Source organism: Sitophilus oryzae, unplaced genomic scaffold (assembly GCF_002938485.1).
Source record: "Sitophilus oryzae breed Bouriz unplaced genomic scaffold, Soryzae_2.0 scaffold_1244_pilon_pilon, whole genome shotgun sequence".
Taxonomy (NCBI): Eukaryota; Metazoa; Arthropoda; class Insecta; order Coleoptera; family Curculionidae; genus Sitophilus; species Sitophilus oryzae.
Genome location: NW_022145887.1, coordinates 177,120 through 196,227, shown reverse-complemented (window position 1 = coordinate 196,227; position 19,108 = coordinate 177,120). Strand labels below are relative to the sequence as shown.

The following is a 19,108-nucleotide window of genomic DNA, read 5'->3' as shown; positions in this document are numbered from 1 at the left end:
GTTAATTTTGAACTTCAATATCAACAACTCGAAAAAAAAAAATAAAATCATAATATTTTGCATTTCTCATATTATAGTGTATGTGTTACAGTGGAAGTCGGAAATTCAGTGATTGTTAACATTCACTAGGAAATGCTAGCAATTCTCGGAACGTATGGTATTGAACTCGGAATGTGGTATTTTAAAGAGATTTGTCGACTTTTCCTAGTAATTTCTAACTTTCGCTATTATGAATGTAACATTTACTAAAGGTTGCCAGTGAAAGTTATTCTATTGTATGTACAGGGAGAGTGTGGCGAGGAAGACTGTTGGTGGAAGTTAGGACAAATAGAACTTTTAAGAATATTGGATCACCCCAAGCTGTTCAAGCTATTCAAGCTGATCCACAAATCTTAAAATTACAATTTACTTCTTCGGTATATTTATTAAAACTTATAGAAAATAACGACACAACCTTCTAAATATTAAAAGGGAAATCATAGTAACCATTTTAAATCGTACAAAACAATCTAAAAAAACATTCATAAACTTAAGTTTACTGGTTACGTGATACAAGTTTTTTTTTTAAGTTCTTCATCGTGGACAAAATAAAGTATGCCCGAATTTCCTTCAACGGGAGTTATTCGCTTTTTGAAACCCGCTACTTTAATCATATCAAAACTAGGTTCATACTCGATAATAACTAATTCATAGTCACTAGGTTCTTTAATATCCTTTTCTCTTGCACACTTAACTTTTGCTATGACTTCATTATATTGCAAATATGAAGAACAAGCACTATTACATTCTTGCGAGTGCCTAATTTGCCTTAATTTTTCACAGAAAATTTCTTCCATAGAGACAATAACGCACAGCACTTTTTACAGCGATAACAAAACAATTATACATAACCACAAAAAAACGAAGCGAATTTACGCTAGATGTCTGTCAACGTTGCCAACGTTTAGCCCAATTTAATGTTATCCTTATATTGGCTATTATTCAATTATCCTTTTTTATCCTTATATTTTTCATGTGGCAACCGGGCTAACTGAATCTTTCAAACTAACTGCTATCGTCCAGGGCATGCTAGCATTCACTAGTAAAAGTTGGTTTTAAAAATAGCTGTTGGACTTTTACTGGCGTAGTCTTAGCAAATCAGTGAATGTCAGTTTCTACTAGTAATTGTTAACAATCACTGAGAGTCTTAACAATTAACTTTTACTGTAACATATGCACTAGTACGGGGTTTCAATTATTCTGCAAGGATTACTTGAAGGGAAACGTCTTTACGCGCAAATGGAGTAAAAATTGAAGGCTGTAACATGCGAGACACACTAGACGCGAGAGGAAAAGTGGTAACGATCGGCGGTTAAGACGGAGAAGAACGTGCTCGAAGAGCCCCATCTTTTCTAGATATTTTTATCAATTGATAGAATCAAATCAAAAAATCGTCCGGCGATTTAAATGAAATTTGGTATGTCGATAGATTTAACCAAACCCATAGACAAACAAATAAAAAGAGACTAGCAAAGAGAGGGACAACGTTCCCATAGCGCAACTCAGAACGCAAAATTTCGTTCTATTTATGTTGATCTGCGCATTGCGTCTATTGGGCCTACTATCTCATTCTAATATAACAAGAGAAAAGCAGCCATATAAAACCACAAATAGAGAACAATCGCTTTTCGTTTTCGTCATCATGACAACCAAGATGACAACATCATGACAATTCGTCATGTTTGTTAATAATTTTTCTCTTGGTTATTTACCTTTTTTTCTAAACTCTCCATTTTATTGACTTATGAATATGGATAGGAAACAAATTCCTTTGTTCCATATATGTATTTATATTTTGTTACTTATAATTGTAGGTTATACTATTTGTTATTTTATTTGCTTCAGGAGCCAGTATCATCTGTGCCCCCTTTCTCTGATAGATATGTTAAAGACACCCGGTAAAATAAAAGTAAGTATAGTAAACGCCACGAATGTTTGGGAGTGATTCGTAGCTTGATGAAGTTAGAATCGATACGCAGGCTATCATTTTTACATTAATAACATAATTTTTTACCGCAGGCGTAGGTTTTAACGGCCCGATCTTATCATCTACCTGCGCCCCTCCTACTTATTCTAAAATGTTACCGTGATTGACAAAGACGATATTATATTGCGTTTCTTTGATTGATTCGTTTTTGTGCGTCAGTCCATTGGTGTGCTTGCAGTGCGACCAATGGGGCATTCCAGTTTATATTTATAACCAAATATATGTTTTGACAAGACTTTGACAGTTAAAACAACAAATTACAACAGATTATATATTGATTATTATATGACTTGAAACACCACGGCACTGGAATTAAGTTTTATGTGACCTTGAACAGATTAGTTCACATGGTAGCGACCGATGAATCACTCCCAAACATTCGTGGCATTTACTGTAATTATATTTATCATCTTATTAAGAAAAAAGTAGAAGTAGTAGTGTCAAAAATATTTCGAACCTCTCTTAACATAACAAATTAATACAATTAATTTTTTTAATTTTTTGGCTAGGTAGTTTATAGCTATAGTAACCAGAGCGTTTATAGTAACCAGAAACTTTATTAATATACCTATTTTACTTTTGTTTTAGGATTAAAACTGGACTTGAAAATGGTTCAGGATTATGATTATCGTAAAGTCTTCTTTGCTTGGATATTCACTTTGTTATTGCAATTGGGCAGTTTTTTCGAAAATGAGATTTTTAATGTCCCCAAAAAATTGGCCGATTGTTTCCTGCAACAGTCAGTTCTTCTGCATTTAAAATTGGTAGGTGGGTGGAATAAACACTGTTATTTTTTGTTATTATATTATAAAAAGTTTATGTACTTTTATGTATAAATAAATATGTTTATAAAACAGTACAATTTTTGCTTCGTTATAATTTCCCTTATAATAGTAGTATTCTTTCGTTCTGAAAGAAACTGCAAATTTTCACTTAAACTGATTTATTCCCTACACCACGTTCCCTTTACGTGGTATAGGGGGAATAATCAGTTTAAAATATTCAGTTCAGAATGAAAAAAGAATACTAATAGCTAATTAAATTTTCCGCCAACCAGAATGTGCGATAATGTCTTACGATAAGTTTTATACCTATCTCTTTCTTTTTCATATAAAGCACACATAATAAAGAAAGATAGCAATAAAGACGTACGTCCTGCCATGGTCCTGCTAATTGGTTTCAAAATTGTTATTCTGAGTTGCGCTACGGGAACGCGGTCCCACTCTTTACCATGGGATTTGTTAGTCTCTGTTTATTTGTTTGTCTATGACCAACCCCAACTTGACCGTGTATGACACGTGTCACTGTGACAGTTACTTTTGACGTAAGGAAAGTCAAGAGTTGATATCGACCGATCGCAATCAAGTTTGGTGGGTAGGCTATGTAAGAGACTGTGCACACGGTCCAACCCTGCAAAGTTAAATACGACGTTTCGTTTACATCATAATCAGGGTGGGAGTTCATTATTGAAAAAAATGAGGCGATTTCAGCATAACTGGGGACAGAGTAAAGGATCACGCCCTCGACGTTTTGAACCGATGCCTCTAAATGAAAATCATCAGGATTTTTCTTAATTACGGCTCGATTGGAATCAAACTAGGCACGTGGATAGGGTACCCGAATTGAGTCCTCTGATGGACAGACCGGCAGACCGACAGACAGACAGACGGAAGTAAGAAGTTTCCCTTCAAATATGCGCACATAGTGCACACAGGTTCAATTATTGCAAAATGTATTTTTAAGGAGAAATTAATTTACAATATTAGTTAAAAGTCGTACTATTCTAGGATAACACAGAAATAACATTCTACATTAAACTGGTCATTACCAAATGTTGCCCGTATTTAAAGTTAATTTTATCACGTATATTAGATATTAGATATTTGACTGTACTAATACCAATTAATTATATTCAATATAAAAATAAAGTGTTGTTTTTAAAATAATAGTCTTATACTTATGCATTGGTGATAATATTTTTTCATATTTCCGTCACATTTTCTGATTAGTAATTCTTATACCTGGATAGAAAATATTGCACAAAATATGAAAAAATAATTTCATATTGCTGATTACCAAGTTTTCAGGTATATTTATGACACTACAATAATACTGTATATTTTTTAATATTTTCTAGTCTGATAATTAGTTACTAATAAATATTATTATTGATAATATTTAATTAAACCTCTGGCATATATTAAGTTAGTTTGTCGTAGATGATTAATTCCAACAATAATAAATAATTCAGTCTCATAGTGTATATTTTGTTAATAAATATTAAATAAAAGCTTTTGTGATTCTTTTTTGTTAAATATTTTTTTAGTAATAGTTTCAACTTTATCTGCACCAGAATGTATCTTCGTAATTATTAACATTGAAAATGTTTCTGTTATCCTATACAGGCCCGGCAATGGATCTCTAGGCATAGGAATTACATGCATTGGAATGAAACGCCTATAAAAAGTCTATGCTTAAACAGAGATGGACAACAACTTCCCCGTTTCCACTTCCACTACGACTGTCTACTTAGACAAAGTCCAATAAGATAACAAATTTTGAAAATTCCGCCACCTCCCATCCACTCATGATACCCATCTCCCTGCCCTTTATTTATCGCCATTATTTTATTTCCCTTCCCGCGCCTCCGCACCTCGCTATTCTGACTCCCGTCAGTTCATCACAGAGTTGCCAGGTCTACCGGTTTCGTCTGTAAGCTACCGATCTACCGATTTAAAGAAAAATCTAACGATATATTCAACTGCGTCTTTAGTTTTTACAATAGAAGCACTTATAAAAAGCTGACTTATTTGACTAAAAATTAAGCGACTGCCGTGTTGGAATCTGTATAATTTGACTTTATTATTGTTTCATTAAATTTTATTTAGTAATAACACACATACAGGTCATCGTTCTGTCTAGTTGCAGAGTTACAGAGATATTCCTAAAAATCCTTATTACTCCTTATTACTCCTTATTAGGCGCGGTATTGGCGACATGCCCGAAGAAGTTGATATCTTTTGAAAAGATTTTATTTCATTCATCTACTAAAGTTGAACCCATATTTTCCCCAAAAAATGTAAACAAAAAACAAAATTTAAGTTAAGAAACAACCTAAATTCGGACAAATATTTTAGTGATTTTCCCGTCAAAAAAATATATTAATATGGAAAAAGAATTGAGAGTTGCTACAGCTTTCCCATTGAAATGAAATTAATTTTAGATATCACTCATCAAAATGTGTACAAAGAAGTGACTGCTACACTAATTTGTGACTGCTATCCCTACTTGTTATAGTTTTATATGTTTTTATTAATATATTAATATTATTTAATTAAATATTTATTTTTAATATCAAATAATATACCTAGCTATTTCTAATTCTTGTTATATTTATTATATTTGTATTTTATTTGAGTGATATATTATTACGACACATAGGAATGCTAATTTTGGACTTAAATATTATATTTTATTTTGTTTCTGTACTTTTGATTTTTGTTGAAGATCTACCGAGAATTTTGTTCTCGTATGGAATTATAATCTAACCAACCCGGCAACCCTGTTCGGCTACTCCTTATAAAGTTTTTTTCGGCCTAATTCCTTTGTCACAGCCGCGGCTTTGTCAAGCGCCGCCGCCGACCGACTGTGTCGGGGCGACTGCTAGGAAGATCGTACAGTATTGCCATTTCATAGAATTGCACTTGCTATTTTAGAAATGATTTCAAAGTTTTGCATGTTACTTTTCGTTTTAGAAAGAAGTTATGTGCCTAGAGAAAACATTCTTAAAATTGTTTCGTACTTTATTTAATATTTCATTAAGTAGGCAAGATAATGGGATTAGAAGATTTAGGATTTTGACAAGCCAACATAATTTCGATTTAATTGAATGGCAACACTGTCCGTCCTGTTTCTATTTTTTCGATTCTGTTCTATTAGTAGGCGGTAGCCCCCACACAAGCGTCTTAAAGACCCGCCCGGCGCCCCTCTCGCAGGGGGGCTCTATCGATATCACTTCTATGATCACTTCCCCTATACAATGATAGGGAAAAGATGCTTTATCCGTCTCTGTTGCACTGCAGTGTATTTTGCAGCCTTACCATCTTTTATCGCATTGAAAACCTCTATTGCTAATATTCCTTTGCCAGCAGTGTATAAAGGGAGCCCAAATCCAATTAAAATGCTACATTGCCACACCATGACGTCATATATACAGGGTATAGGAAATCTCGGCGCAGCGGCGGTCGGCCAGCGCGCGCAAAAGCTCGTACATCGCTAATTGTTTATTGATATATCTTTATTAGTTTAAAAGCAAAAAATATGGGGTTTGCTTTGATACCTTGTCAAGACATGAGCGAAACTTTTAAATTGTTTCTTTTTTTCATTTAGGCCTTCGTTTTTCGTTAAATGAAAGTTATATTAAAAAAAAATCTCTATTTTTAAACCAAATTTTCGCATGATTGAAATGATTATTCATGTTTAAAGTTTTTTTTTGGTCATAAGCGCTAATGGAAATGTTTTTTTGTAAATAATTATAAAAAATTACTCCCTACGAAGACTTTATTCTGTACTGGATCAAAAAATAAGTATTTGTTTTCTCTATACGGTGGTATTAATATATCGATTTTTGATGATAGTGCCTTTTTACCCTGTTTAATTTTGTACTACTTTCGGAATAAGGGTCCCCATATCATGTACTGTGATGTACTGTACTTCCATCCCTGAAAAATTCAGCTTGTGACACCGAAGTGAGAGGTAACGTCAAAATAAGCTTTAATCTACCTACATCATCATAGGTAGGTGTAGGTACTCTAGGTAAATTCTACCTAGACAGTAGCTGAACTAGCTGACAGTAGTAATTAATTTGTTATCCGATAAGTAGTTGTCATTATATAAGTTTAATCGTCTTATACCTCCTATAACGGTAGGTTTTGGATTTTTCCTGATTGGTTTGTTAAACAAAAATATACTGGGCATATAAATGTCTGTTACAGGTTAATTCGTTAAAGAAATATGTTACACACATATTATTTTAATAATAATAGTATAATAGTAATGGCTATATTATGTTATAACACATTATTGAATTAACAATTGAAAACAGTATTGAATGTACTTATTTTAACCAATGCATTGTTTTGTTTTTTTAATCTCACAAATAAGAAATATTTTATAGTTTTTATTATAAAAAACAGTGATTATACAATTTATTTACACCCCTTACACTGTTTTCTGTAAGGGGTGTAACCAGGAGTATATTTCGTAACCTTTTACGATATAAGAGGGCACAAAGTGTTTTATTACTTAATGCTTAAAATTTAATAATATATTTGTACATAAAATAAAATAGACTAGAAAGTCAATTAATTAATATTGACGTAATTACTAAATAAGTACAAGATTTTTTTTCTAATTATTTTAGTGTATTTTTAGTCACCGAATTATAAAGGAGAGATATCCAACCATTGCATTATTTTACTCACAAATAAATGTTTTATGGTTTTTATTATAAAACAACGATTAATTTATTATACACCCCTTAACCCAAACACTCCAAGGAGGATATTTCGTGACCCCGTATTTAAAGTGGACAAGGTTTATTAGTCAATGTTTTAATTACCCAGCGTCTTTAATAAAAATCTAATGTAATTTTTCATAGAAATGATCTGACATGAAAAGCAAATTTTATCAAAAAACTTTTTGATTATCTACAAGGAGTAAACCGCTGACAAATGTCTGTATACTAATGCCAAAGTAATGCCAAAAATACAAATTAAATACCAAAATTTCTCATATAATGCCCCACTAATGCCAAGCTGATTCCAATATAATACCACTAATACCACGAATAATATGTAACACATTTGTTTCACGAATTAACCTGTAACAATACTGGTAGGTACGTGCACAGATTTTTTCCTAGGTAACTTAAAAGTCGTTAAAAAGTCTAATTATATTTAAAGAAGATATAATTCCAACAAATTACATTATAAGGCCAATAATGCACAAGTAATACCATTAAAATTTTAGCGTTTTTAACTTGTGTAACATATTTCTTTAACGAATTAACCTGTAACAATAGTGGTAGGTACGCGCACAGATTTTTTCGCTAGGTAACTTATTAAGTCGTTAAACAGGCCTATAAAAGCTATAACAACATAGGTAACTAATATTTATAATTTAATTCGAGTTTTAATCTCAAATAATAAATGTTTTTACTGGTGTATTTCTGAAGTGTTCATTATTAAAAGTAGATATTCTTCAAGTTATGCGAAGTAATAAGTAATGTTTCCGGTGAGACCGCGTATATGTCACCGGATTCTGGTTAGTTAAAGACTTTTTTCTATAGAAAGAGTTTTTTCTATATTTTTCTTTCAAAATAAGACTAATTTCTTCTTATTCTTTTAAATATTACAGTGTTTCTTTTTCCTAAAATGTTATACTTAATTTTCGCTTAAAATTAAAAAATCACCAAATGGAGGAAAATATACTTTATTGAATAAAGTTTATAAAAATCATTTTACCATAACAAAAAAGTAAAAACATGTCATGGCGGAAGATACTCAGGTGGCATTTCACATATTTATCTATTAAAATCGAGATTAAGATAATAAACTTGCGTAATATGTTATAAATGAGATAAAAAGTTTCAGAATCGATTAATACGCAATACGCTACGCAGTCAACTTGCTCCTCTGCGCGGATGAGCGTCTTCAGACTCCTCCATCAGCCAGGGTCACGACGCGACGCCGCACGCCTCCGAAGAGGAATCGGCCTACGTTTGGCTAAACAGGCTGGACACTGTGGACTACGATATTGGCGAGTCTGAATATTTATAAAAATTTGCAAAGTAAAATATGTTGGAAAAATAATTAATCCATACATATATAAAACCTCAAAGGTTTTTTTTGTTGCATCCATCCCGCCGAAACCGCTTCACCAATCTTGATGATTCTTTTTTTGAATGAAATGTATATATGTGTAGATTTGTTATGAAGTATTTTTATAGTGCTTAATGGCTATTTCTTTGTGTAAAACGACTAAATACTAAAACATACCTGAAAACACCTACACACAATACCTCCAGAAATAAATTATTTGTCATTGTCAGTGGTGTGTCAGTTAGATTATATTTTAAGTTTTTAGATATTTTAGGAGTGAGTTCATACCGCCAGGTTTAGATACATAAATATTAGCACAAAGGTTCGTTTAAACGCCATTAGTGAATTAGCTACACAAAGCGATTTTAGGAAATTCATCCTCTTAGAGAGTAAAATTATGTCGGAACAGTTTGCTGTATGAAAATTCCTTACTATTTGGTCTAGAAAAATGAAATCCTACAAAAATAATTAGAAGAAATTTTTGAAATTCATCAACCAAATGGGTAAAGTTAGTAAAAATTTATATAAAACTTGGTGACCTCTGGATTATACACATAAAAATTGGCACAAAGATAAAGCAAATTTATGAAATTTATACACTTAGGGAGTAGAAAAGGGAATGGAAGTTTGCTGTACGAAAATGCAATACTATAACATTATAAACCAGACAGTATAAAATTTTATACCAGGGTTTATTTAGTGACATCATAACGAAATATATCTTCCTCAATTATCATTCAAAGAATAAAAAATAAACTATAAAGAGAGTATTAGTGCTCTTAAAAATAAAAAAAGATGAAAAATAAAAAAAACATCTATGCTCACTAGCTCTCTATAAAGAAGTAAAAAATCATTTAAATCAATGCATGAACGATTCGAGGTGTAACGCGAACGTAGTCGCGAGAAAAAGCTAGTAATTTATTAAATTATTTTATTTAACTCATTAATTTTCATTGAAAAGGAATTTTTGTAATTCGCCACTATATTAGTTAAAAACTAAGAAACTCATATCAAATTTAAGTTTTGCGATTTTGACTTATACTTTTTACAAAATCTGAACACATTTTAAAAGAAAAAAAGTTTGGTTTGGTGTGGTAATAACATTTGTGTAGATTGACTACAAGTTGCATAACATAAATTTCTACGACCGGTCTACCTAGTGGTCTGCAGCATCGCCTTGTGGTGCAAACGTGGGCCTGTTAATCTGTGACGTGACGCACAAGAGCCAAGAAAAACAGAAGCGTGGCTAAGAATTTAGTAATTAAAAAAAAGTCTTTTAGATACAGTAGTAGGTATTAAAAAGTTTTGTGTTTAAATGGGGTTTGCCTTTAACAGTTAAAAAATTTTATCGTAAAGTGTAACTTTCCGTAAGAATTCTTTATCTGTCATTGATCATGATCTGTCATCATGTTAACCTGATGTTTTGTATGTTATTTGTTTTTCGAGATTTTTTGCTTGCTTGTTTTACGGATAGGTGCGATCGCATAATTATTATTGATAATGTTTTATTTAATGTTAACATTACTACTTTTTCAGTGAATCTTTAAATCTGTTGTTTTTTGTTAAGTTCGTTATTTAAACATAATATGTATGTAATACACTCATATTAACACTAATCATATTTTTAAGTTTTTATTCATCATTTTCAATGCCCCCCCGGTTGCATCTTTGTAAAGTACTGTGAATTTTTTATAATTATGTTTATTTGCCGAGGTTATTAATATTGCTAATTATTTCAATGTTTTTGGTGCATCAAAATATCCTAAAATAACTCATTTTAAACATTAACAAGTCACATTAAAAGTCAGGAAAATAATGTTGTTTTAAATTTTGTTTGTACAAACAGTAAAGTTCTGTCATTATATAAAAGTTTACAAAACCCTTAATTTATTATTAATTTCAAGATATCGTATTTCGCTTCCTGGTTATCCTCTAACATTTTTTGTATAATAAGCTACGTAATAACACAGTTTTAAATCGTTTTAAGAAAAATGCGGAGATCTATAACAGTTCTGAAAAGAACAGGAAATGTTATGCATAGTTCTTCTCTCTACTACGGAATTTTGTTCATCTTATTTATTCCAAGCCTGTTACTGGTCATTTCAGATCTCGTACTAATTTACTTATTTAATTTAATAGAACATTTTCTTTATTTAATGACAGCTTATTTACATCTATTGGTAAGTTCTATTGTTCCATAACCTTAAAAAAAATTAAAATATTTATTTTAAATAGGAGAGTTAATTTTTTCAGATTATTATTATGTATCAATGATAAAAATACTGCACTGCTTCTGCACTTTTTTACTTGCTTATGAACTGGTTTTAATTATAAGTGAATTATTGTATATAAAGGAAACGCCTAGTTGATATACAGGATGTATAGTTAATTGACATACAATTTATCTCCTTACAAAACTGCTTCGTTTATCCGTTAGAGGACATCACAAAATCACATTGTTAAAAAAAATCCCGACTTGTGGGCTAGGCGTAAATTGAGTCGCGTATATCGCGTGTGACATGACCTGGCACGACCGGCATGACGCGACGCACAGTGGTTCAGCATTTGAAAAAGCTGCTCATTGGATATTTTATCGATTAAATTGGGAATTTTTGAAGATAGTATGCAAATTTATGAATATTTACTATAAAAGTAGGTATCAAAAAGATATTTTAGCCTATACTTAACTAATTTTTATTTATACAACGCACAGTGCTTCGAACATATGGCTCTAGAGGACAAAAATGCAAAACTACTCTTTTATTATAGGCAATTTATTCAAACTAGGTTTATTTGACACAAATAATGAGTACTCTCATTGTACTAAATGATGATGTTCTTAGCCCCCACGTTTATGAAAAAAAATCTTATAAATAATAAAAATGTTGGAGCTGTGTTCCATCTAAGGAAATGATAATTTATAGTATGAAAACGGTGTAAGTATTAAATAAATCCCTGTGATAAAAAAGAATTGAAATAACATTAGAACATGATTCCTACAATATAAGCCTAATATAAGATAAAAATGTTTTTCTTTAATGAAAAAGAAACATTAATGTTATATTTAATTAAAAAAAAACTTAAGATACTAAATATATATACTAAATTTACTTTAGGACAACAAAATGCATAGATCGTAACTACTCTGATTCAGAAGAATCACTGCTGACAGAATCTTCCAAATTTATAGTATCCAAATCACAGGTAGATGAAGTATCCTCACATATAAATATTTCTGTACATTATTTTCTAATATGTTACTTTTTCGCGTTGTTACTGTTCTTTTTGTTGGTATGAGGGGTTCGGATGTTAATAGTTACCTCTTTAATAGACCATATCCATATATTATTTTTTCCTTTTCTTGGGTATGAGGTTTTATAATAAATTGAAAGATGGAAACTTTTTTATGCGACCGACGGTTCGCTCCAACATAGTGGGCTTTTTCAAGCACAATGTGTCTCATTTGACTGGAAGGTTCATCAGTATCTAATAAAGAACACATTTTTTGAAATACAAATAATTTTGAGTTCTTGTCCTTATGATCAAGCCAAGTATTAACCAGATCGGCCCTGCTTATCAATTTTATTCCATCTGAAAAGTATTATAAAATAAAGTTCGTCGCAAGCAGACGCAGGTGAACTATACAAAAATTAAAAGTGTATGAATATGACAACAAAAATATTCAATAAATACGATATGTTTTGATATTTTTTTTTAAATGCCTTTTTGAAGTTTGAAAACGTAAAATTTTTATACCCAATTAGAAATCATCTTAAAAATAAATAAAAACTAAATAATCACGAACTTGTTTAGAAATAAATTTAAAGTACATACCTTGTTTAACAATATCCATAGTGGCTTTCAATTAAGTACGTACCGTTTAGCTCCATAATATACAGAACTACTATGAATGTTATTCTTTTCACTGATAAGATAATGATCGCAAAATTTATTTTTAGTGAAAATATTTGCTAACAAAAATCGCTGTTTATGAAAAATAATATACAGGATGGTTGAACATTGCTATAAGTATAACATTACATATTCATATATTAGTAAATTTTAACTTTTTTTTTCGATATTTGTCCATGGGACGAAGCACTGTGCAGCGTCCGGAATTGATTGATATATTGCGATCTTGAAAACTGCTAGAGGTAAAAAAATGGTTAAATAGGGAAAGTTCTCAGACAAGTCTGTTTGTAATTTATGTTTGTGTTTCTATTTCTCTCACTTTTAGTTTTTGAGATATTTTGAAAAACCTCAAAAGAGGGATTTTTGAAAACACCCTGTAATTTCATTATTTATGAAAATTTTTGAAATCTGTCAAAACTTTCTTAAAACAACTTTTTACGTAGAAAATATCTGTGTAATCAGACTTATGGCAAAACAACGAAAAGTAAGATTTTTAATAAATTTGGTAACTTGAAATACATGAAATATTATAAAACCCTTTGGAAAAAATAAAGAACTACACAACGTTTATTTTATATTTTTCAAAAAGGGACTTAATAGGAATAAATAAATAAACAATCATGTTCTCAAGAAAATTCATAGTAATTAAGTGCGAAATAAATGATTATGAAGTTATATATTCAAAATTACAATATTGAAAAATTATATTTTATCCTCCTATTCATGAGTTTCGTTAGGCTTTCGTTTTTTGGGAAACGGATAACTCAACAAATTGTTTTTTTGCGGATGGACACTTCAAAATCCATGAACTCTACTTCCTCTTCAATAATCGGCTGACTTAGCCAGACATTATTTCTTGCCAAAAATGTATCCCAACAATAATTGCTGCTTCGATATCTGTGTACCCAACCACTTAAAAATTATTGGATCTTACCTAGTTGTGCCGAACCATTCTTTCGTTCGTTTAAAAAAACACAAATGTTATTTGCTATATCGATTTCCTTTCTATTTTAAAATCCATTTTTTAGAAACTTGGCGCAAACGGTTTGGCGTGTGATTCAGTCAAAAAGGTAAACCTAGACCTGGAACAAAGAGAATAGTAGGTATTTTAACACAGAGTATTTACAGTTTCATAATAGTTTTGGAACAATTACTAAATAAAATACTTGACTTTATTACTTTAAATAATTATTACTGCGCAAGGGGGGTGCAGGGGGGTGCGAAATTTGGACGGTAAAAACCTATTAGTGAACAGAATATTTCTGTGAAAAAATTAACGTGGGTCCTCGCAAACCTCTAAAGTTTTATGAATTTAAATTTAAAATTTGAAAAAAATTATAACATGTTCTTTTATTCAATATATTATTGCCGGTAACATATGTATTGCAAAGGATAAAATATAAAAATGAACACTTACCTATGTCTTCCATACTGGTATATTCTACACAGAAAAATATTTTGTTGCCAATGCGGTACTATCGAATGAATCCACTTCTCAACACTGCTTTTCAACATTTTACACATCTTTAAAAATAGGTCACAAAATAAGATAAGCAAAACGCTGTAAATATGTTTTTATGCATTATTGGTCAAAACCATTTTAAGTGAAGGTAGATTAAGGTCTGGTATCAATAATAAATGTGTTAAATATACTAAATTTGCAACTCGAACTTTCGCATCTATGAGCAGCTTTTTCAAAATCTGAACCATTGTGCGACGTACCAGCCGCGCTGCATAGTGGTCCACAATTTGGGACGCAGTTTTACAGTGACTCGCCTTGCGACCGTATAAAAACGTTTCATATAAATGTCTGATTCGCCATCGAAACAATTATCAAAGTGAAATTTCTTTACACGCGTTGGAAGTAAAAATTCAAGGCCGTGACGCGCTAGCTAGCGGAAGGAAAAGTGACAGCGGCGGTTTTGCCACAGCTAATCCATTCGGGGTAGATCTACCTCTTTGTAAAACAATTTAACCCCGCTACCTCGTGATAATCTATCCCGATAAAAAATAAGCTTGTGGCAACACTGGGTACCGATCTGTGCCTTACACGGCTAAGAAAATCACTATAATAAATATTAATAGTCACATAATATTAAGATATAGAATGTGATAATAAAAATCATAAAAAACTTTATGTTAAAATCAAGACCAAAGCCCAAACCAATGTCAATAATTCTTTATTAGTGACCGGATCCGGCAATTCCAGCCATCATCAGACGATGATGGCTGATATGAAACCGGTCACTAATAAAGAATTATTTGGCAGTGGTTTGGACTTTTTTTATTTTAACATTAAGTTTTTTACCAAGGAACACCACTTTGTGAAACGAACAAACTCTATAACTTAATAAAGATCATAAAAATACACAATGTTATGGTACGTATAAGTAACTGTGTGTGTTTTCTTTGAATAAATTCTCTTTTTTTTGTTTTTCTTTGAATATTGTTTATTAATGGAGTGGTGAAAGAGCCACGCTACCCATCACGAAAATTGCGTTGCTCTTTTCAGACGATAGAGACATGATTAACGACTGAAAGAATGTTTGCCTGATTTCTATGGATCGTGAGATGTTCGTTACAATAATAAATAATATATATATAAATCGTTAAAACAATAAAAGTAACGCGCGGCCAACGTCCGGCGCGCGCTTCGCGTTCGCGGCGCAGTAGCCAATGTATACGTACATACATACATACTGCCATTACTAGCTGACGATATCTAGAATCTGACACGCATCAGAAGATCACGCAAAGCGTTCTCTTTCATGAGCTTTTCTGTGACTGAAAAGCCCGATACGTGATGTTATCCGCCTACCGCACGGACATTCAAAAATCTCATTGCTTTGTTGCCTCTTTACTTTTCGGTTGTCGCTGTTAACTGAGTTTACAATTCTTCTCCATTGAATTCTATTGTGAGCTGCTTCTTCCCACTCATTCTGAATGTTAATCCGCTTTAATTTTTCGTGGAAAATGTCCTTGTATCTTTTGAGTTGTCCACCCGGCCTCCTCTTACCGTCTGCAAGCTCACCGTAAAGCAGAGATTTTGGTATGCGGTTTTCTAGCATTCTACATATGTGACCAGCCCATCTTAAGCGGGATTTTGTAACCATGACTTCAATACTCTCGCAGTTAGCTTTTTCAAGGACCGATACGTTTGAAATATGATGGAACCATCGGATTCTTAAGAGTTGTCTAAGGTACTGTTGCAACTTGTGTAATGCCTTCATGTGTCGGCGGTACGGCATGGCACCCAGGTTTCGCTCCCATATAACATGGTGGGGATTATAATTGCTCGGTACACTGCAAGTTTTGTTTTTATTCTTAAGTCATGATTGTAGAAAACCTTGTCTTTTAATTTCCAGAATGCCCTTGAGGCGCTGCTAATCCTGTGCTAGATGTCAGAGTCTACATCCAATAGCTCTTCTCCGATTTTTTTAGCATTGTTGTGATCTTCCGGGGGAGTGCACATGATTTTGATTTTGTCGATGTTTAGCTTAAAGCCCAAAGCCTCGTATGTCCAGGTATATGTGTCCAACATTTCCTGTAATTGTTGTAATGTGTTTGCAACTAGAGCGCGGTCATCAGCAGCGTATTGAAGTTCTGTGATGAATTTTGTACATGTTTTTGCCCTGAGTCTTTTTATGTTGAACAGACCGCCGTCGCACAATGCTTCGCCTATGGACAATAATCAAAATTCTGTATGCAAAAAAAACATTTTTTTGCTCCCATATCAGAGATAAATAATCGAAATACCACAAACAGGATTACTTTTATTGTTAGGATACTCGATATCGTTACAAAACATTATGAACAATGATAAAAATGTAGATGAAATAAAATTGTCTTATCAATCGTTTACTGTGATTAAAACGAATCGTACCAACAAGTGCCTTTTCATTAAAAAAAACTAAACCTGCCATGGAAGCTAACCAAGGTATGTATTATTGTTGTACATTATGAAATATACAATTTTATTTTTGGGTACGAAGTTATACGGCAGTAAAAAATGACTGAAAATAATCTAGATTTTTGTTGTAATTAACTTTGATTAAACTTTTATTGAGTTCTATGCCAAACATCTTGTACTTTCAGTTTTATTAAATAATGTGGACCTTGGGCTATTGAAATTGTAAAGGTTGTTTGCAGCTACTGGCAACTTATGCTAGTATGATTTTTTTTCTGTCTGTATGTTTGTGTCACGAGAGCTCCGAAACCGCTGGAGGTATTTTGATGAAATTTTCAGGGAGAATACGGCTGGGGCTTCTAAGAAGCCGAATAAAGATTAGTTAAAATTCATCAACTTTAAGGATTTTTTTTATAGTTAAAATGTCTTTTTTTTTGGTTTCTGAGACGGAAGATAATTTTTCTTAAAGTTTATTTAGTTTGCGTTCACGATTGAGTACATTTGATTTATTATTTACAATCAAGATTTTTTCTTAATTAAACATGTTTTTAAAAACCCGTTTTTATGCTTTATTTCAATTTTGTCCGCAAACCCTATCCTTCAAAGTACTGTGCGTCGTATCTGTATCTAATGCCCAATCCTCTCTCCTGCAGTTTGCTGTCTACTATAATGGAGAGCGCTGCCATGAATATGTTGAATAGGAGAGGCACTGTATATGTACCAATGTCAGCGTGACAAATGATTTTTGAAAATAAGTTTCATAAATTTTAAATTAATTACCGTTTAGATTTAGTTTTCATAGATTAGCTCTCTAACGGAGAAAGCACCTGTGAGTAGAGGTAAATTAGGTAGAATTGACGTATTCCAAAAATAGATAGTACATAGTTCGATGTTCACTGAATATTGGGCACCTTGTATTGTACTGTACTTAGATAATAGGTCCCTAAAAACGATCTACTCATTATTATTACATACATATTTGTATTTTTATTCAGGACTCAGATTTTTTTTACAGAGTGATACAATAGATATAATAAAATAATCCCAGTGACAGATACGCGTGGTTCGATACTACAAAGGAGCATGCCCACAACTTTAGAAAAAAAATGTAATAAAAAATTACCCAAAATTACTCTTTTTGGGCTATCAAATCGTCAATCTAATGCTGCAAATAAAAGAATCTTATTTTATATAGATATTGCATACTAATATTATTTATATAGTAATATATAGTAATATAAGTATAATAGTATTTTGGTTATAATCCAACACATAAATTAAATCTTAGGCGGCAAGTGTACGAATTACACGTGCCCGCGAGATAACTTAATACATTGAGCTAATTTTTAGATTACTGTTTGTGCTGGAACATATCTGTTATCTAAGTCTTATATATTTAAGTTATTTGAATTGGAGCAAAAATGGTTTTTGCCAATAACCAAACCTACTGTAGCCAACAGATATTTCAAAATTAAAAGCAAAATTTATCAAAAATGGGTATTGGTATTCGAGATGTTAGCGTTCGTTATAAACTTCATATGGCATTTTAAAAGTAAGCAATAGTAATTAGTCAATAAGTTATACACATTGTTTTTTTACTTTTATTTATTCAAATTAGTGAATGAAATTATTAAAAAATTGTATTTTAACAAGATTACAATTTGAAGAAAATTACAGTTTACAAAATTTTATTTATACAGGGTGAGTCTTAAATAAGTGCAAATATTTTTAGGGTTAGTATATTTCGACCCGAGAAACACGAGTATGAGGATTTTTTTGCGAAAAAAATTGGAATTTTTTCAAATTCGTTTTTTTTAGTTTTTAGTTAAAAACATAATTTGTTGATAATATGGCGACATTGGTAGTAGATTAAATTTACAAGTGTAAGAACTCTATTTTTCTATGCTACGTTTTCTTTATCTGACGTAATAAAAAACAGACATTTCAAAAGCCGGAGCGCAATGGAATTTCGAATGTAAACAAAAACAAGCCCAAAATTCATGCTACCTGCACTTTTCAAAAAGGTTTTAGATAACATTCAATACAGTATCGCCGTCTAAAACAGTATTAGACAGCGTCAGAGAAAGAAGTGGTACGCGCTTATTAAATTAAAACTATTAAAGTTTCTGAGGTTTAATTAAGGTTTTGTGGTAGTTCTGAGTTCCATTGCCGTGCCGAATAAGAAGTTTAATTAAGGTGAGTTTATTTTATCTCACTGAGCAACTAGTTGGTTACTGTTTATTGTTTTTATTGAGATATATTATATTTCTGAATCTCAGATAAATTTTAAGATATTTGATTGAATATAAAGAAAAGATAATTTGCAGATGATAATATTGAAGTATTTCTTTATAGTGAGTTATTTATAATTTGGCTATGTGA

At 31.7% G+C, this 19,108-nt stretch overlaps 1 protein-coding gene across 2 annotated transcripts in view; it reads right to left on the bottom strand.

Moving 5' to 3' along the window:
- The window catches only part of LOC115874218 (innexin shaking-B), a 171,653-nt gene that overhangs the window by 48,509 nt on the left and 104,036 nt on the right, over window positions 1-19,108 (bottom strand). The window lies entirely within an intron of this gene.